Raw genomic sequence first — 16,235 nt, forward strand, 5'->3', positions numbered from 1 at the left:
GTTGTAATTGTGCCTTAGTGAGCCACGTCGCTTCCATGGGATCTTCCTAGGAGAGTGCAGCCACAAGTCATCTGTTACATAGGGCTGTGTCTAAAAGCACTATCTTGCCCTATGTGGGGATGCACTTTAGCCATTCTATATGTTTAAGAATTATGTCACGATCAAATATCAAAAAGCAAAAATGTTCTAGATTATAAGGAAATATCTTTGTTTTCCTGGCCTTAAATTTAAAACCAAAGCATTGAAGACATTCAGTTTCCAAGTCAGATGACACAAAGGTACATAACGATCAGCACATACCTCTGTTTCTGTAACTATGAGAAAAGAAAAATGGCATGCATTAAAGCTTCATCCTGATGACAGTACATAGGAAATATGAGCTCACAGTAATGCCAAAGATGAAGAAATAGGGAAGTCTATCAAGGGTCATATCTGGATTACAAGAATTAGTAACAAAGTTGAGAAATAATCTTTCCAATTTAGCCTCTAATAGGCCTATTCTCACAATGGATTTTACAATGAACTATCACACAAGAAATACATTTTCAGTCTGTTGCAACAATGAGCTTTACTTTTGTGACTATGTGTGGCCCTAAGAATCCCTCAATGCCCACAGGCAAACGGTTCATTGTTGTGTAACAGCTACCACTAACAGGCCTGACATACATGCTACACTTAACATGCCACTTTCATGGTATTTATCTATAAATGATATCATGTGAGGTCTCTAATAAAAGCTGATGTCATAATGATCCTCATATCATGGCAAGATCTATATACAGATTGTTTAAGGAGGTGTGTGTGTATGTATGTACTAAAAATATGTTTAATGTCTGTCACCAACCAAAAGAGAAAAAATCCAAGTTTCTTCCAGATAGGAGGTAAGATGTGTATCTCTTGGAAAATGCAAATTAACCATTGAAAGCCAACACAACGGAAGCCCTGTTTACATTTGGAGTCTACTGGAAAGGAGCACAAAGGAAAAAACAAGGGACAGTGGTAGTACTATCTCTGAGGAAAGACAATGAACTTTGGGGATATAAGTGGAAGGCACGGAGGCACCCCTTTGTCCTGCACCTGAGGAATAAGCAGGACACGGACAGAGCATTTACATTCATGACAACAGGATCTCAGCCAGGCTTGGATGAAATGCTGCAAAAAGACATTTGGTATGAAATAAGCTTCTATAGACAGCTGGTTGAAGTTTAATCTCTAGGAATTGTGTTATGAGTTTGCTTTATATGTAAACTTTCCATTCACATTGTCCTTACTCACTATCTCTTAAATCTAAATCTTTAATACACTTATGACTGTTTTCACTATAACTCTCTCTCCGAAGCTGATCGTGACAAGCTGGTGTGTACACTGTTCCTGTGGGGACAACTGACCTGGTAATTCTGTGAGTGTGCAGTGGATACGTGTCTAGACACTACAGAGGGATGTTTCAAAGCGGCTCAGGGCCTGGGATGTGTCTATTGTTAGCCTGAAAGGTAAAGCAAGGGCTGGCATCGCCCAGGGGAGAGTGCATGGGTGGCTAACAGGCTGGTGGTGTCAAGAAGCTGACACACAGTTAAACACAAGCAAGTCTGCTTCTCGTGGGAAGCAAGGGGTAACAAAGTGACTCACAGTCCGGGGCACCCTGAGAACTGTCACAATCTGAGTCTCTTCTCCATTGACTTCAGTAGGATTATTCCTGATTTACACCAGGAAAAGTGATATCTGAATCTGGCCCTGTATCTCTGCAATAAGCTTAAAGTCATCACTAGCAGTCTAACAAGAGTTAGCTGTAAAGGGGTAAAACTCTATCTCCTGCACCAAACCTAGGAATCCCGCCTTGGCAATGGTAAAGTTTTGTTGTCCTCCCCCAGCCTGCAGAGAAGTGGGCATTGGCGGGTAGGTATACTCAATGGATATATATGTTGCAGGAATATACTTCTGTGACATATCAGAGACACAATCCAGACCAATGAGTAGCTGTGTCACCCCTTCCCTGTAACCTGCAGTGCCCTTTATAAAACCTAGCTGCTGTAGCCTCCTACCTGGGCTGCTCACAAACAGCCTCCAGCATGTAAGTCACTCCCAGTTATGTCTGCATGTGTTGCAGTCAGCCAGCCACACCTTGGCTCTTACCATCCTTAAAGATTACCACAGGGTGACCCCAATAAACCCCCAGATGCAGATTTCCCCCCAGAAACATATCTCCTGTACTGCCTTGCCCTCTCCTGGACAGTATAAATACATTGTCTGTTATTCCTTCATGGGGATAATATGCACACAACTTGTTGCCCCCAAGTTACCCAGATGCTTCAACTTGAACACACTGGATTAGATAAAAGCATAAAACACGATTAACTACAAAGAGAGAGCTTTTAAGTGAGTATATGTAGTGAGGCATAAAAGTCAGAAATGGTTACAAGAAAAATAAGAGATAAAACACTTACTGGTATCTACAAAATAAATTATTTTAGTTGCAAAGCAAACTTTCGCACCACATGCTCCAGCAAATTAGTGACCAAACTCAAAGGTCAGGACCCCTCCACCAGAGTCAAACAACTGCTTTCTTTGTCTTTTCAGATGCAGAGAATGCAATGGGCAGAGAAAGGCGTGTCTGCCCCTTCTTTTTACAGGCCTGCTCCCTTTTGAGAAGCATTTCCAGCTGGGACCAAGGCAACAGGCAGTCTGCCTGGAAGGAAACTCCATGTTGTTTCTTTACTAAATGTAGAATATTTTTTGACCCTGCTCTCTTTCCTGCCAAAACAAAGAATGGCCACCTAGCAGGTAACAGTCAATCAGCCTTGTTAATACCTGGCTGAGGCATCAGCTTGCCCTTTGTCTCTGAGGAAATGGTCTGGCTAGTCTCCAGATTTACCTGAAAAACACACTTTTAGTCATGAGCTCGTCTTATGTTTATAACTTCACATATAACTCTGCTATGTGCATTTTGCCATGATATTACTGATCAGCTAATTATGGGTTTTTAAATGATATCTCACAAGGCATACCTGGTATAAACATTGTTAGAACAGCGTGTAGGATGTGAACACAGGGATATATTATGACACAAGTTCCCAAGGAAATGTATAAAAGATCTCCTTGACAAAGTATTAATCTGACTACAAGTCCATGCCTCTGCAAATTTAGGGCCTGAGACAAAGTGCATTGAAGTCCTTGGAAAGACTCCCATTGGCTTCGTTAGGCTTTGGATCAAAAGGATCTCGGAGAACTTACAAAAAGGTTGACTGTAAAATGCAGCATTTGGTTGTAAAACCTATCCAGTATTTTTCTATATCAAGCTGAAAAGGATGGCTTCATATTCTAAGCATCAGGTTTGTAATACCCAGACTCCCCTATAACCATAGCTATAAATCCATACGGTGCCGACTCTAACTTTCATCCTTCAGAGGCAGACAAATTGAATATGATGCTGTTTCCTCTATGTGAGTTTTCCAGAAACCACCTTATAATGGAGAACATATTGTATCTGCTCTACGTGGATCTAAAAGATGCCACTGCACAAGAATTACGGTACACATACTACAGCAATATTGTATACACTTTTCAAGCTACTGCAGTGTCATTTCTGCCACCATTCTTTAATTGTATATCATTGATTCCTTTGCTGGGCAAGTAAAATAAAATATTCAGGACTAGTCAAATTAAAACAAAATTTAAAAAAATCAATCACAAATTTACCTTGGTAGTATTCACTAACCCTTGAGGGAGCAAAATTTTCTTTGCAAGGAGAGTTGGCTGAGAAAGTGTTGTGATTTCTCTTGTAAATAGTACTCAGAGAGGTCTATTTCCTCATTAAATGGATTGATTTCCCCCAAGAATGGGTAAGCATGTTTTTCACTTTCCTTCCTATTAAAATGGAGAAACTGGTTTGCTCAGACTTTTCAAACAAACTCACCTCTAGAAAAAAAAAAACAGCCCAAAAGGTGATTTAAGAAAGTTAAAAGCAACAAGACAGGAACTAGAATGAAAACAGCTACCTAATGCAACCATAACTCTTTCTACCACTCCTGCTTTAATGCAAAACATCAGGTTTTAGAACACTAATCTTATGAGGTTTTAGAATAGTAATCTTATGTGAATGCTATTCCTGGCTTTGCGAGTTGATACCTTCCCTTTAAAAAATAAAGAAACCTTGTGAGAAATGTGTTTTATGATCTTTTTTTTGCCCTGGTATCTCATGAGACTTCGTTTTCCAGAATGATCAGGTTATGTGGTGAGGGAAAGTCCTTTATTTTCATGATGAGTACATGCATGATAGCTTATTTTTATATATCATTATAGTAGGGAACATGGAGTTCTGCAAAGAGACAGGCAGTTCTGGATGGCATCTTTCTGTGAAAAGAAAAATAGCATTTCACTGGGAGCTAACCTAATAAGAGAATACACTAGCACCTCACCTTTAAGCATGCTATTATTCAAGTATCTGTGCTACAATTCACTGAGGGGAAATTCACACCTTTGCAGAGAGCCAGCACAAGATTGATGCACCACTTAAATCCCTTGGAAAAGCCAGAGTATTTGGGGCTCGGTTCACAAAAGGGACTTAGCAGTTGCTTAGGGCCCAAATCACAAAGATACTTAGGCAGCTAACTACCAGGAGTTGCCTCCTTCAATCAGGATTCTGAGCTGTGACTCCTCTGCAGGAGTTAGGTGCCTATGCCAGGTCAGTTCTTTCTCTCTCAAAAAAAAATATATAAAATAAAAATAGATATATAGGTTCAAATCCCCACTCTACCTGATTTAGAGCAGGAGCTTGAACCAGGTCTCCCATGAAAGTGCTCTAACCACCAGGCTATTGGTTATTGTTGGAGATCTCTGTTTCTTAATTCAATATTCATTGGGCCAGAGAGAAAGAGAGATTGACTGTACATCACAGTGGTTAGGATACTTCAAGTCCCTGCTTCAAGAAATAAGTATTTGTGCTTAATGTTATTGGTGCTTAATGCACACTAGTTTGCATAAATGGTGCAAGTAATGCATATTATTAATACAATATATATTTATATGCTGGCTAGCATATATTATTCAACAGACTCTCGCTTGTCACCTTGATGACTGTTGTAGACAAGGCCAGATTAACATATGAATTAGTGGTGAGGGCCTTTATATGTGATTATAGTGTTTTAACAAACTGCGTAAATGGCAATACATAAATTAACACAGCTAAAACTAATACACGTTGTAACACAAGAAAAGCCTTAGATGCAAATTTTACCAAGTGTGGGAAATCAGTATTTTAAGATCCCCACCATGGATAAAGTCATTCAAGATTTGTTTTGCCTTGTGCAAGTCATTGCTAATCAGAATACTAATAGTATGTGTGTTTTCTTTGTTTAGCAATGGTTTTAAAATGTCAAGTGATTAACATGCATGTTAAAACCGGTAGGTAAGTTTTAACTTCATTCTGGTATTGGAGCTCACTTTGGACAATAGATTCATTTTGAAAAACTGGGATAAGCGTTATTATAGTATGGCCCACAGTGCTTCATACATGAGGAGAAACTGAAATTTGTAGTAGTGACTCTATAAGTGAGGCCTCCATATATACATTTATTGTAATTAGTTACTGCATACTGCTGTCCATTTATATTGTAGGTTACCCTTACTGCTGTTGGTTGCCATTTGGTGAGCTGTACAAGCAGGAGACAGAAGCGGCTAGATTCTCTATCTTATTGTTCTGAGCTGAGCCATTGTGACCACACACGGGAGTGGCAATGTCAAAAATATCACTTCTGATATCCCTTAATGGAACAAGCTGCATGTGGTTCCCTCCAGGTTTGTGTTCCTGTGTGGAACACCAATAGTTGCAGAAGATCCAATTGTTCCTTGTAGATGCAGCTTTCCTGATAACCTACTTCTTATCCAATTTATCAAATATCAGCGTGTCAGGATCCAATATTGGTAGTGATACCATCAAAGAAATGTATATGGAACCCGACACTGAGCAAGATTGTTTTGAATAACATGTGCCTCTATTAGGAGGAGGTGCCACTGACCCCAGATTAGGACTGTTACTTAAAGGGAATTTGTTTACATGCTTTAATACACTACCAGTTAGCCTTAGTTTTATTATACACTGAGATCAATACCAGTTAGCTAACCGTTCTCTTTTAATAAGTTTAGGCAATTTTCCTTTTTCAATGTGCCCTAATGAGTTGGTTATGGTAGTTACTATTTAATTCCCATAAGCCGTTCAATTAATTTCTCTGCCAACCTGGTTTTCCCTTACCTTCATATTAGTTGTTCCAGTTTGTTAATTTTTACTTGTTTACTGCTGAGCACTCTGTTTTAGCAAAAGAGTTAGCAATGGAATTTTTAGCCAAGCTTTTTAGAGTTAATTTGTTTGTGATAGCAATTAAACCTTTGTTAAATATTTGAAAGTACAAGCTTTAATAACCAATAATTTAACATAACACCAAAGAAAATAGTGAAAAATTAAACCGAAATGAATTTTAAATCAGGTTTATGCAAATACTTCGAGAGTATTAAATTTTCTTGACACTAGATTGTTCTCAGTAGACAAAGGTAGAAACTTGTTGAAATTGTTTGGTTAGCTAAAGATTTGCAACATAATCAGACAATATATACTGTTATATTTTTAGACATTTTGCTATATTTTTATAATACAATTTTTGTGTTTAGTGTTACTGGTGCTTAATGCACACTAATATATATTATATATATTTATATGCTAGCCAGCACATAATAGTTAACACTTATTTTTAGAGGATACTGAGAAGTGTTATGTCCAACAATATACAAGTTTTCAAAACAGCACCTGGCTCTGCAAAGACAGCAGGAGCTGAAAATATGAAATTGATCTGAGTGTTGGCAGAGGTGAAGCAGCAAAGGTGAAGGATTTTTTCAGGTGTCAGACAATTGGACAGGTAGGGTGAAGTGCTTCTCCAAATACTTTATGAAATTTGTTTGGACTGTGGTTTGAGTAAGTTGTTGTTTTCCACATCTCTAATGATCACTTAACTCACTTAGCCTGAGCCAACAGAGAGCTGGAACTTAGCACCAGAGCTAAAAGAGAGCTTAAGCTAGCTCGTTAGTTAACTTGGTTAAAATAGCAGTGACTAGGTGACAACTTGGCTTTTAACTCGGTTTAGCCGCTTTAAAGCCGGGAGGGGATCCTAGATGGAGTTAAGCTGCTAACCCAAGTTAAAAGGCAAGTTGTCATGTCATCACTGCTATTTTAACCTGTTAGCTAACTCCTGATTAGAACATGACCACCTTTCGCGGGGTGGGGCATTGAAGAAATACCCTGGGACAACTCTGGTATCAGCTTTTTTTGTCCCTCTGTTTATAATTCTCAGGTTTTTCTCTTAAATAATGCATAAATAGAGGCAGATCAGGTTGAAATAAAAGATAGACTGAACAGCCACACCATTTTTCTCTGTTTGAGCTCAGTTTACTTACTTTTGCATACACTCTCCTCTTTACAAAGAAGAAAGTTTTGTATTGCTCCTTTCAATTACACACATAATACTCAAGCATTAGTTTCACATCTTTTGGTTACTAGTTCACCTTATATTCAAACATCTATCAGAATAAAATCTACAATACAATTTTGTATGGATCCCCACCTCATTGACACATTTTTAACCTCAATATGGTTCACACTTCAGATTCACAAAGGAACTGGCTTGGTAACACTATTGCTAGGAGTCTTTAGTTCCTATAAAATCACAACAGCCTTCACATCTTTAACTCAAACTTCTTTCAAGTGACATTCTCTCATTGCCACCTACTTCTTTCCTCTCTATCTCGGAATAATTTTATGACCAGCTGCTTTAATTCAGTAGTTTTACAAACTTTGTTATAGTGAGAATCACATCTGCCTGATGAGCTACTTTCCCTCCCATTTGTTATCGCACAGACCACTTCCCCTCCCATTCATGGTCATATAATACCGATGAGAAGTTACAGCTATGGCTTACAATGAAAAATGATATTACCTGTCTTAATTGTCTTTCATGTCAGAATTGCTTTACTCTCTTGGAAAAAAATTAGTCCCTCTCCTGTTGCTCCAGATGTCATTCTCCCCTCCCTCCCACTCCCCATCTCTGTTCTGTTCCTCCCTCCCATCATGTTCACATCTCTCCACTGCCTGGTTCCACTTCTCCCACGCATTGCCTAGACTTTTGGTTTTCTGTTCCCATCTACACTTCCCTGCTCCCATAGTCACACCTCTCCCTCTCGAGGTTGATGCTGACTGGCTGCTCCCCTCATCTTTGTGGCTTCAACCCTCCATCTCCTGTTTTTCAATGTAGCAGCAGCTGTAAACTGGATCTTCTCCCTTGTTTTCTTCTTTCAACAGAACTTTATGGTAGTATATATACAATTATGGCAGAAGCCATGAATGGCTGTGGTAACTCTGAAGTATTATCAAGTTATTTAGGGTAATCCCCTGACTAGGTTTGAGAATAATGGCCAACACTATCCGATTCTTATTTAGGTACCTAATTTAGTGACATAATTTGTGAAAGTGCTGAGCCACTTCAGAGTCTTCTGATGTCAGCTGGAGCTGGCGTTGCTCAGAGCCTATGAACATCCCTTTAGTTATCAAGTTTGAAAATGTTGGCCATAACGGTAATATTTTTGGTGGTTGAATTGAACATTACATTTGAAATTTACAATTCTAGTCTTAACGAAGATCAATAAAGTCCTTGCCCTTGACTATGGTGCTTAAATATTTGAAAAACCAAGCTGTTAACAACTTAGCATCTTTATTGATTTTTATGACTAAGATCTGCACTTTTTAAATTAGGAGAAATCACTGATTAACATTGAAGACACATGAAGAATTCTGTCACCCAAAATAAGTCTATATTAAAAAAAAACAAAACATTCCCAATAGGGAATTCTATTATGAGAATCCACAAACCATAGAAAAAAGTAACAAAAACTCATGAGAGTATTGAGTACATACCATCATATTTGACATATAAATGTAGTAACCCAGTCAATAGTTTACAATGTATAGTATATTTATGAATTCACATGTTAGAAAAGTGCACAGTGATGTGAGAGAAACAAGAGGTACTTGTTTGCAAACAAGTTCATAACTACCTAGCAGAATAAATCTACACCAGTTCATTTGAGCAGAGTACACTCAAATTGCTGATAAGTACATAACATCAGACCTGTAAATCTCCTATGCCTATAGGGTGTTTGATATTTATACTAAATTTAGTGATCTACTGTAGTTCAAATGACTAACTATTGTAGCTGAAATTAGAAAATGTTGCACTTTACATTTAGCATAATGAGGAAGGATGATCATTTAGTTAAAGTACATGACTGGAAGTCAGGAGATCTGGATTTCATTTCTAGCTCCACCACAGATATCCAATGTGATCTTGGGCAATCATTTATCCTGTCTGTCCATCTGTTTTCCCCATCTGTGAAATGGCTATTTCACAGGGGTTTTGTGAGGCTATATTCAATAGTGTGTATAAAAGGTCTTTCAGATTTAACAGGATGATGCCCGTGTATGGATCATTTGCATCACCCTTACCATTCTAGAGAGGCATAATCAACCCATTCTCCAATCATCTGGTATCCTAGCTTGATCCCAGCAAACACATTAGTAATCTATGAAACCACTTCACTGTCTCCAACTGCCTTGATCATATCAACAGTTCTCATCTTTACCAGCTGCTTTACCATTCATCTTATTCAGTGCTTCTTCTACATTCTCTACAGAGGTTGATACCTTTGAGGTTTCCCTCACAACTCTTCTTTCTATGTTTCAGTTCCTCGACTGTAAAATAGGGATAATACTTTCTTTCTTCTGTTCTCTGTTCTTCTTGTCTATTAAGGTTCAAATCCTGAAATGTTGACACACGTCTCTGAGGATCCCCACTGACTTCAATGTGGTTCTGTATAGCTGCAAGTCCACCCATCAGTATCACATCAGAGGATGGAGACCTCAGACTGGAAATTGTTCAGGACAGGAAGCATTGGAGTGGAGGGATAGCTCAGTGGTTTGAGCATTGGCCTGCTAAACCAAGGGTTGTGAGTTCAATCCCTTGAAGGGGCTGATTGGGGTTAAAATCAGTACTTGGTCCTGCTAGTGAAGGCAGGGGGCTGGACTTGATGACCCTTCAGGGTTCCTTCCAGTTCTATGAGATAGATAGGTACAGTATATTGCACAATGGGGCTCCAGTTTTGATCAGTGTCCCTAAGCATTGCTGTAATATAAATACAGGTACAAGAATATAAATAAGAATAATAAAAAGGATCAACAAGCTGAACAAATGAGAAGGCTCTGTACATTAAAGATGTCTGATCAGAAGTTATTCCCAGAATCCTAGCCATAGATACAGAGGAAACTGTTTAAGAATTAGTCTCCAAAAATAGAAAACTGGGAAATCACTTCCAAATATCCAAGGTCTGGCCAACTAACCAACCAAACACTGATTTTAATCTTATTCAAGCTTAGCTTTAAAAATTAAGTTGATTCCATTATGGCATCAGCCAAACATATGAGACTTATCCAATAAAAACTGGGAAGATGATGAATTTGCGTCATCAGCATGAAAATGCCGCAAACCCATGCAAATGAATTAGTTCTCCATATACATAAAAAGAAAATAGCAATGTTCCAAAAACAGAAACTTCAAAAGAATGCTGACTGATAAGACATAGGAATGGGAAAAATGTCCATTAAGATGTGACACAAACTACTGTGACTGATGGCTTTCTGCAAAGCAGAGGATAGTTGATTAAGAAGAAAGTTAGTCAGTTTTATCAAAAACTGGAGTTTAAATCAAACAGAATTAAAATAAAAGGTAAGCAGCAAGACAAGTAGTCAAGTAATGGAAAAGACCTTGAGCCATGCAGTTTCATACAATGCCTTATTTTAACACCACACCGACAAGCGCCAAACATTATAGCCACAAAAGAAATGCATAACAGGAACACACAGTAGGAACTGCCATATTGAATCAGAGCAGTGGTCCATCTACACCAGTATCCTGTCACTGACTGAGACTTCAGATGTTTCACAGATGGGTGCAGAAATCTCCACAGACAATTGGAGAACACCTTCACCATAGAGGAAGTTCTTCCTAAATCCCTATCACAGTTAGTTGGCTTATGCCCTGGACAATGAGATTTGCATTTCTCATATTTTTTATTCTACTTGATGTAACTTTAGATGGTTCTCATTATCTACATAAGGGTCTGCCACAGGCTAGCCCTTGTAGAGGAACTGGGCTCAGTCTCACCTGTAACAGATCAGCTACCTCCAACTGACCCTGATCAACTGGGGATCAGGTGGCCCCCAGTTCAAATATCATACCCATTGGGGAAAAGTTGGATGATTTCCATGAAGGGCTGGGAGACCTCAGTTGGGGAGAAGAGCTACATGAGGTAGGTGGCAGTTTCTGATGGGAAAGGGCATAAGGAGAGGAGGCAGCTCCTGTGGCAGCCTGGGAAAAGACTAATCCAGAGGCAGATCGCCTAGAGACAGATAGAGAATAAGGCTTCAGCCTGGGGAGAATGAGGCTGGGGGAAGGACTCCAGGGAAGAAGTCCAGAGAGTCAGGAGCTTAAGGAGGATCCAATCCTCCAGCAAGAAGGTCCAGAGAGTCAGCAGTCTTTGAGTGAGTGGGGTAGCAGGGTAAGCCAGGAGGGGCAGAAAACCTTTGGGTTTTAATGGTTTTTGGACTAGAGAGTGCTACTTGACAGAGCCTCCCTTGAGGAACATAGGCCTGTTACAAGACTATTTTGGGGACTAAGAGGGAAAAAATGCCACTTTGCACCACAGTGGGCCACGAGGGGGTGCAGTAAGATATCCTGCCACTGTCATCTTCTTTAAACTTGCTAAATTCTTGGACTCTGACATCTTGTAGCAGTTAATCAACATGTGTTGTGTTTAAAATAGGTCCCTCTGCACTACTGAGAGAGGGTAAATAGAAGCATCTGCTTTATCTTTAGAACATCAGAACATAAGAACGGCCTCTGACAGTGGCCAATGGCAGGTGCCCCAAAAGGAATGAACGGACAGGTTATCATCAAGTGATTCATTCCCTGTCACCCAATCCCAGCTTCTGGCAAACAGAGGTTAGGGTCACCATTCCTGCCCATCCTGACTAATAGCCACTGATGGACCTATTTCCATGAATCTATCTAGCTCCCTTTTGAACCCCATTATAGTATTGGCCTTCACAACACCCTCTGCCAAGGAGTTCCAGAGGTTGACAGTGTGTTGCATGAAAAAATACTTTCTTGTGTTTGTTTTAAACCTGCTGCCTATTAATTTCATTTGGTGACCTCTAGTTCTTGTGTTCTGAGAAGGAGTAAATAACACTTCCTTATTTATTTTCTCCACATCTATCATGATTTTATAGACCTCAATCATGTCCCCACTTAGTCATCTCTTTTCCAAGCTGAAAAGTCCCAGTCTTATTAATTTCTCCTCATACGGAAGCTGTTCCATACCCCTAATCATTTTTGTTGCCCTTTTATGAACCTTTTCCAATTCCAATATATCTCTTTTGAGATGGGGCAACCACATTTGCATACAGTATTCAAGGTGTGGGCGTACAACAGATTTATATTGAGGCAATATGATATTTCCTGTCTTATTATCTATCACTTTCTTGATGATTCCCAACATTCTGTTCACTTTTTTGACTGCCGCTGCACATTGAGTGGATGATTTCAGAGAACTATCCACAATGACTCCAAGATCTCTTTCTTATGTTATACAAAATAATGACTCTCTCTTATGTAGCCACTAATTCATCTCTATACTAAACAGTATTAATCTTTTCAATCTAATATTTTTATCGCCCATCTCTAAACCCCCTCTAGTTCTAATATTTGAGATGTGTGGTCAGTGTGGAGCACATTATTCCAAGTCAGGGCACATCATGGATTTATATAATTATGTTATTTTCAGTTTTGTTTTCTATCCCATTATCTGAAAATCACAGCACACTGAGATGTTTTCAACATACACACAGCCAGACTAATGATAGAACTGTAAACATGGTTACATGCAGGGCAGACAAGATTTTCCATGAACATTGCTGGCTTTGCACTGTTTACATTTTTCATGAGATGTTAATGTGCTTTGTTTCAAAGTGATTAATGATGACATGACAAATCTGCTGCCACCTTGCTCTGTCATGGACTGTTGCTTCCCAGTTGCTGGGGTCAAACTTGAAAGCACGTCAGGCTGTCGTCAGTGTCTTATATCATTGGACTGGCAATAAGAACAGGTACCTTGCTTAGCTGACCATAAAATCTGGTCTTAGGGTGATCAGACATCCTGATTTTATCAGGACTGTCCTGATATTTACTTGTTTATCCCGTGTCTCGACCGAATTGTCCTGATATTTTGCCCTCCAGCACACAGGCGGAGGGGGCTTGCGCCCCCCCACCCAACTCCACCCCGCCCTGCCCCGACTCTGCCCCTCCCTCCCCCATTGGATCCCTCCCCAAATCCCAGACCTGACCCCGCCCCCAACCCTGCCCCCTCAGTGCCCTATTGGATCCCTCCCCAAATCCCCACCTTGGTCCCACCTCTTCCCCAAGTACATCACATTCCTCCTCCTCACCCCTCCCTCCCAGGCTTGCACTAATCAGCTGTATGGTGGCGCAAGCGCTGGAGGGAGGGGGGAGAAACAGGTTGCAGCAGCCAGCTCAAGGGAGGTGGAGGCAGAGTGAAGGCGAGCTGGTGCAGGGGGGCAGGGCGTGGAGCTGCCGGTGGGTGCTCAGCCCCCAACAATTTTTCCCATGCTCCGGCGGTTCGGGGCGGGGGGCAGGGTTGTTTGTTTTGTTTTTGTTTTTTCCCTCCACCGCCAGCTCTTGGGTTTTTGTTTTTTGTTTTGCTTTGCTGGCACACCCACACTCACCCCCGCATCCTGATATTTCACGTCTCTAATCTGGTCACCCTATATGGTCTTGGGTACTCTTGAGTCAGCCATATGAATAAGATGCGCAGATCAACACAGCTGAGCTTTTATGAGCATTCTTTGAAAGCCAGACATCCAACAGCAATGAAGAACTTAGATACTGGGAATCTTATACCACCTTTGACCCCACAAACAAACTGAGGACAACACATATGGAACTAATCAAGTTTCCTAAGGTGGCCACATGTTTCCATATCTCACAATCATATAGAAGCATTGTAAGTAGGACTTCCTGATAGACATTTAGCGAAGTGCTTATTTTGACTCCTCTATCACGCCATAGGCAGCATGACAACATTCCAAAGGCAGAGCTGGCCTTGGCTATGCGAGGGGTAATCTCAATCAACTGTGGCATTCTGTGACTGCGTACACTGTAGGAGGATTTGAGGAGCACTCTTGATCTTGCTAATTGGATAGACATTAGCATCCCCCAGCACAGGTAGGTACAATACTTCAGTTTTCTTTAGGCTGATTGTGATTTAACTGCATGAGCAAAGTGATCACTTATAAAGTGAATGTCAATCAAGTGAGCAACCAGTTCACAGTCATCAGAAAATAAAAGCTCCTGACTCAGTAAGTCTGACACTTCTGTGTGAGCATGGAAGCACTGCAGATTAAATAACTTCTCCATCTGTGTGGAAACTGGATATTCTCTGTTAAAGTCATGATATGCATCCATAAGTATAGCAAAAAAAAAAAATAATGGAGAAGTGTGTGAGAGCCAGCACACAACCTTGTTTGTTTGGATGGGTGACCAGAAAAGGGTCAGATATCTGTCCTTTTTCCAGCACTGTGGCCATCCTCCCTTCATCGAAGAACCAGATAACAGAAATGACAAGGCATCCAAAGATGAACAAAAGTTTCCTGAGTCCCTTATTATTTACTGAGTCAAAAGTTTTAGTTAAGTCTTTGAACACCATATAAGGACCATAACAGCAATCAAGTAAATGTCGCAGGAAAAGCACCAGGACCAGATGGCATTCCAGCAGAGGTCTATAAGCAGGATGGCTACCACATTACAAGGCATCTCACATGGCTTTTCCTACTTATCTGGCAGAAAGAGTCAGTGCCACAGGATTTCAAGGTTACCAACATTGCCCACCTCTATAAACATAAGGGTGATAAGGCAAACAGTGAGAATCCTGCAGCATTTCCCTACTCTCTGTTGCTGGGAAAAATTTTGCTCATGTCATATTGACTAGACAAAATGTCTATCTTGTCTCAATGTGGATTTCAATCTGGATGGGGCACTATAGATGTGCTCTTCAAAGCCCATCAGCTTCAGGAAGCATGCTAGAAGCAAAGTAATGGTCTTTATACAGTGTGCGTCAACCTAGCTAAAGCTTGTGACTTGACTTATAGAAACAACCAACGTGAGCTATTTGGGGCATGACCCGTTCCTTCTTTTTTGTTTTGAAAGCATCTAGCACACTGCAGGTCTACTAAAAACAGAGACAAAGATATGTCCTTTATTCCACCGACACGGCATATGGTCTCTGTGGCATGTTAATCCTAGAAGATCATTTAAGCCACCTGTGGCCTGAGCTGATGTGTTATGGGGAAAGCTGACCTCAGTGCACTGATGGGATGAAAAAAATAAATGCCACCAAGTACCTGAGGTTGTGAATTCCTGTTAGTAATGGGATCCTCCCCCTCAACAATATATTGAAAATATTTTATTTGGTGCAATTTGGTTCACTCTAAAGCAAATAATCTGCTATTCAGAAGCATTTTTGAGAGCTCTAGATAGATAATTTCCCTTTTCAAGAAATTCTCTGGGTGCTACTTAAAGTGTGTACTCAGTCAAAGGCTACCTTCAATTCAGTTCAGTGGTGAAATCTCAATGGTATCTCATTTATGCAACATATACTGTCTCTAGGGTTTTCCTGACAATAAACCATGGGGGACAAACTGGACCCAGGCAGGTTCCTGCTCACTGAGAGTCACACATGTGCATCTAAACAAGTTTTCCCTATGCAGGTATGGAAGAATGATTTTGCCTGGTTGTAAACACAGAAAATAACAAACTTGTAGTGTACATATATAAGTGTAATGCTTATTCTAAATCTACAAAACAACCACAAAAGAAAGCATGAGGTATTAGGTTACACCTTAGTTTAGAGTACTTAGTTTAGAGGCCAGATCCTCAGATGACATAGGACAACATAGCTCACTGACTTCAGTCAAGCCCAGAATTTTTATGCATTTTCCTTCCATAGGACTGACATTTGACTCTTACGCACTCATCAGGAATTTTCATAAGTAAAGTTTCACCTCTCAAATACTT

At 40.1% G+C, this 16,235-nt stretch overlaps 1 long non-coding RNA gene across 2 annotated transcripts in view; it reads left to right on the plus strand.

Annotated features, from left to right (window-relative positions):
• Nucleotides 1-4,122, plus strand: part of LOC123377736 — a 42,381-nt gene extending 38,259 nt beyond the window's left edge. For both annotated transcript variants that reach the window (XR_006582298.1, XR_006582297.1), the window contains one exon: nt 2,575-4,122. This is a non-coding gene — a long non-coding RNA (uncharacterized LOC123377736). The remainder of the gene's footprint in view (nt 1-2,574) is intronic.
• Nucleotides 4,123-16,235: the final 12,113 nt, after the last annotated feature.

The sequence above is a fragment of the Mauremys mutica genome, chromosome 9, assembly GCF_020497125.1.
Source record: "Mauremys mutica isolate MM-2020 ecotype Southern chromosome 9, ASM2049712v1, whole genome shotgun sequence".
Taxonomy (NCBI): domain Eukaryota; kingdom Metazoa; phylum Chordata; order Testudines; family Geoemydidae; genus Mauremys; species Mauremys mutica.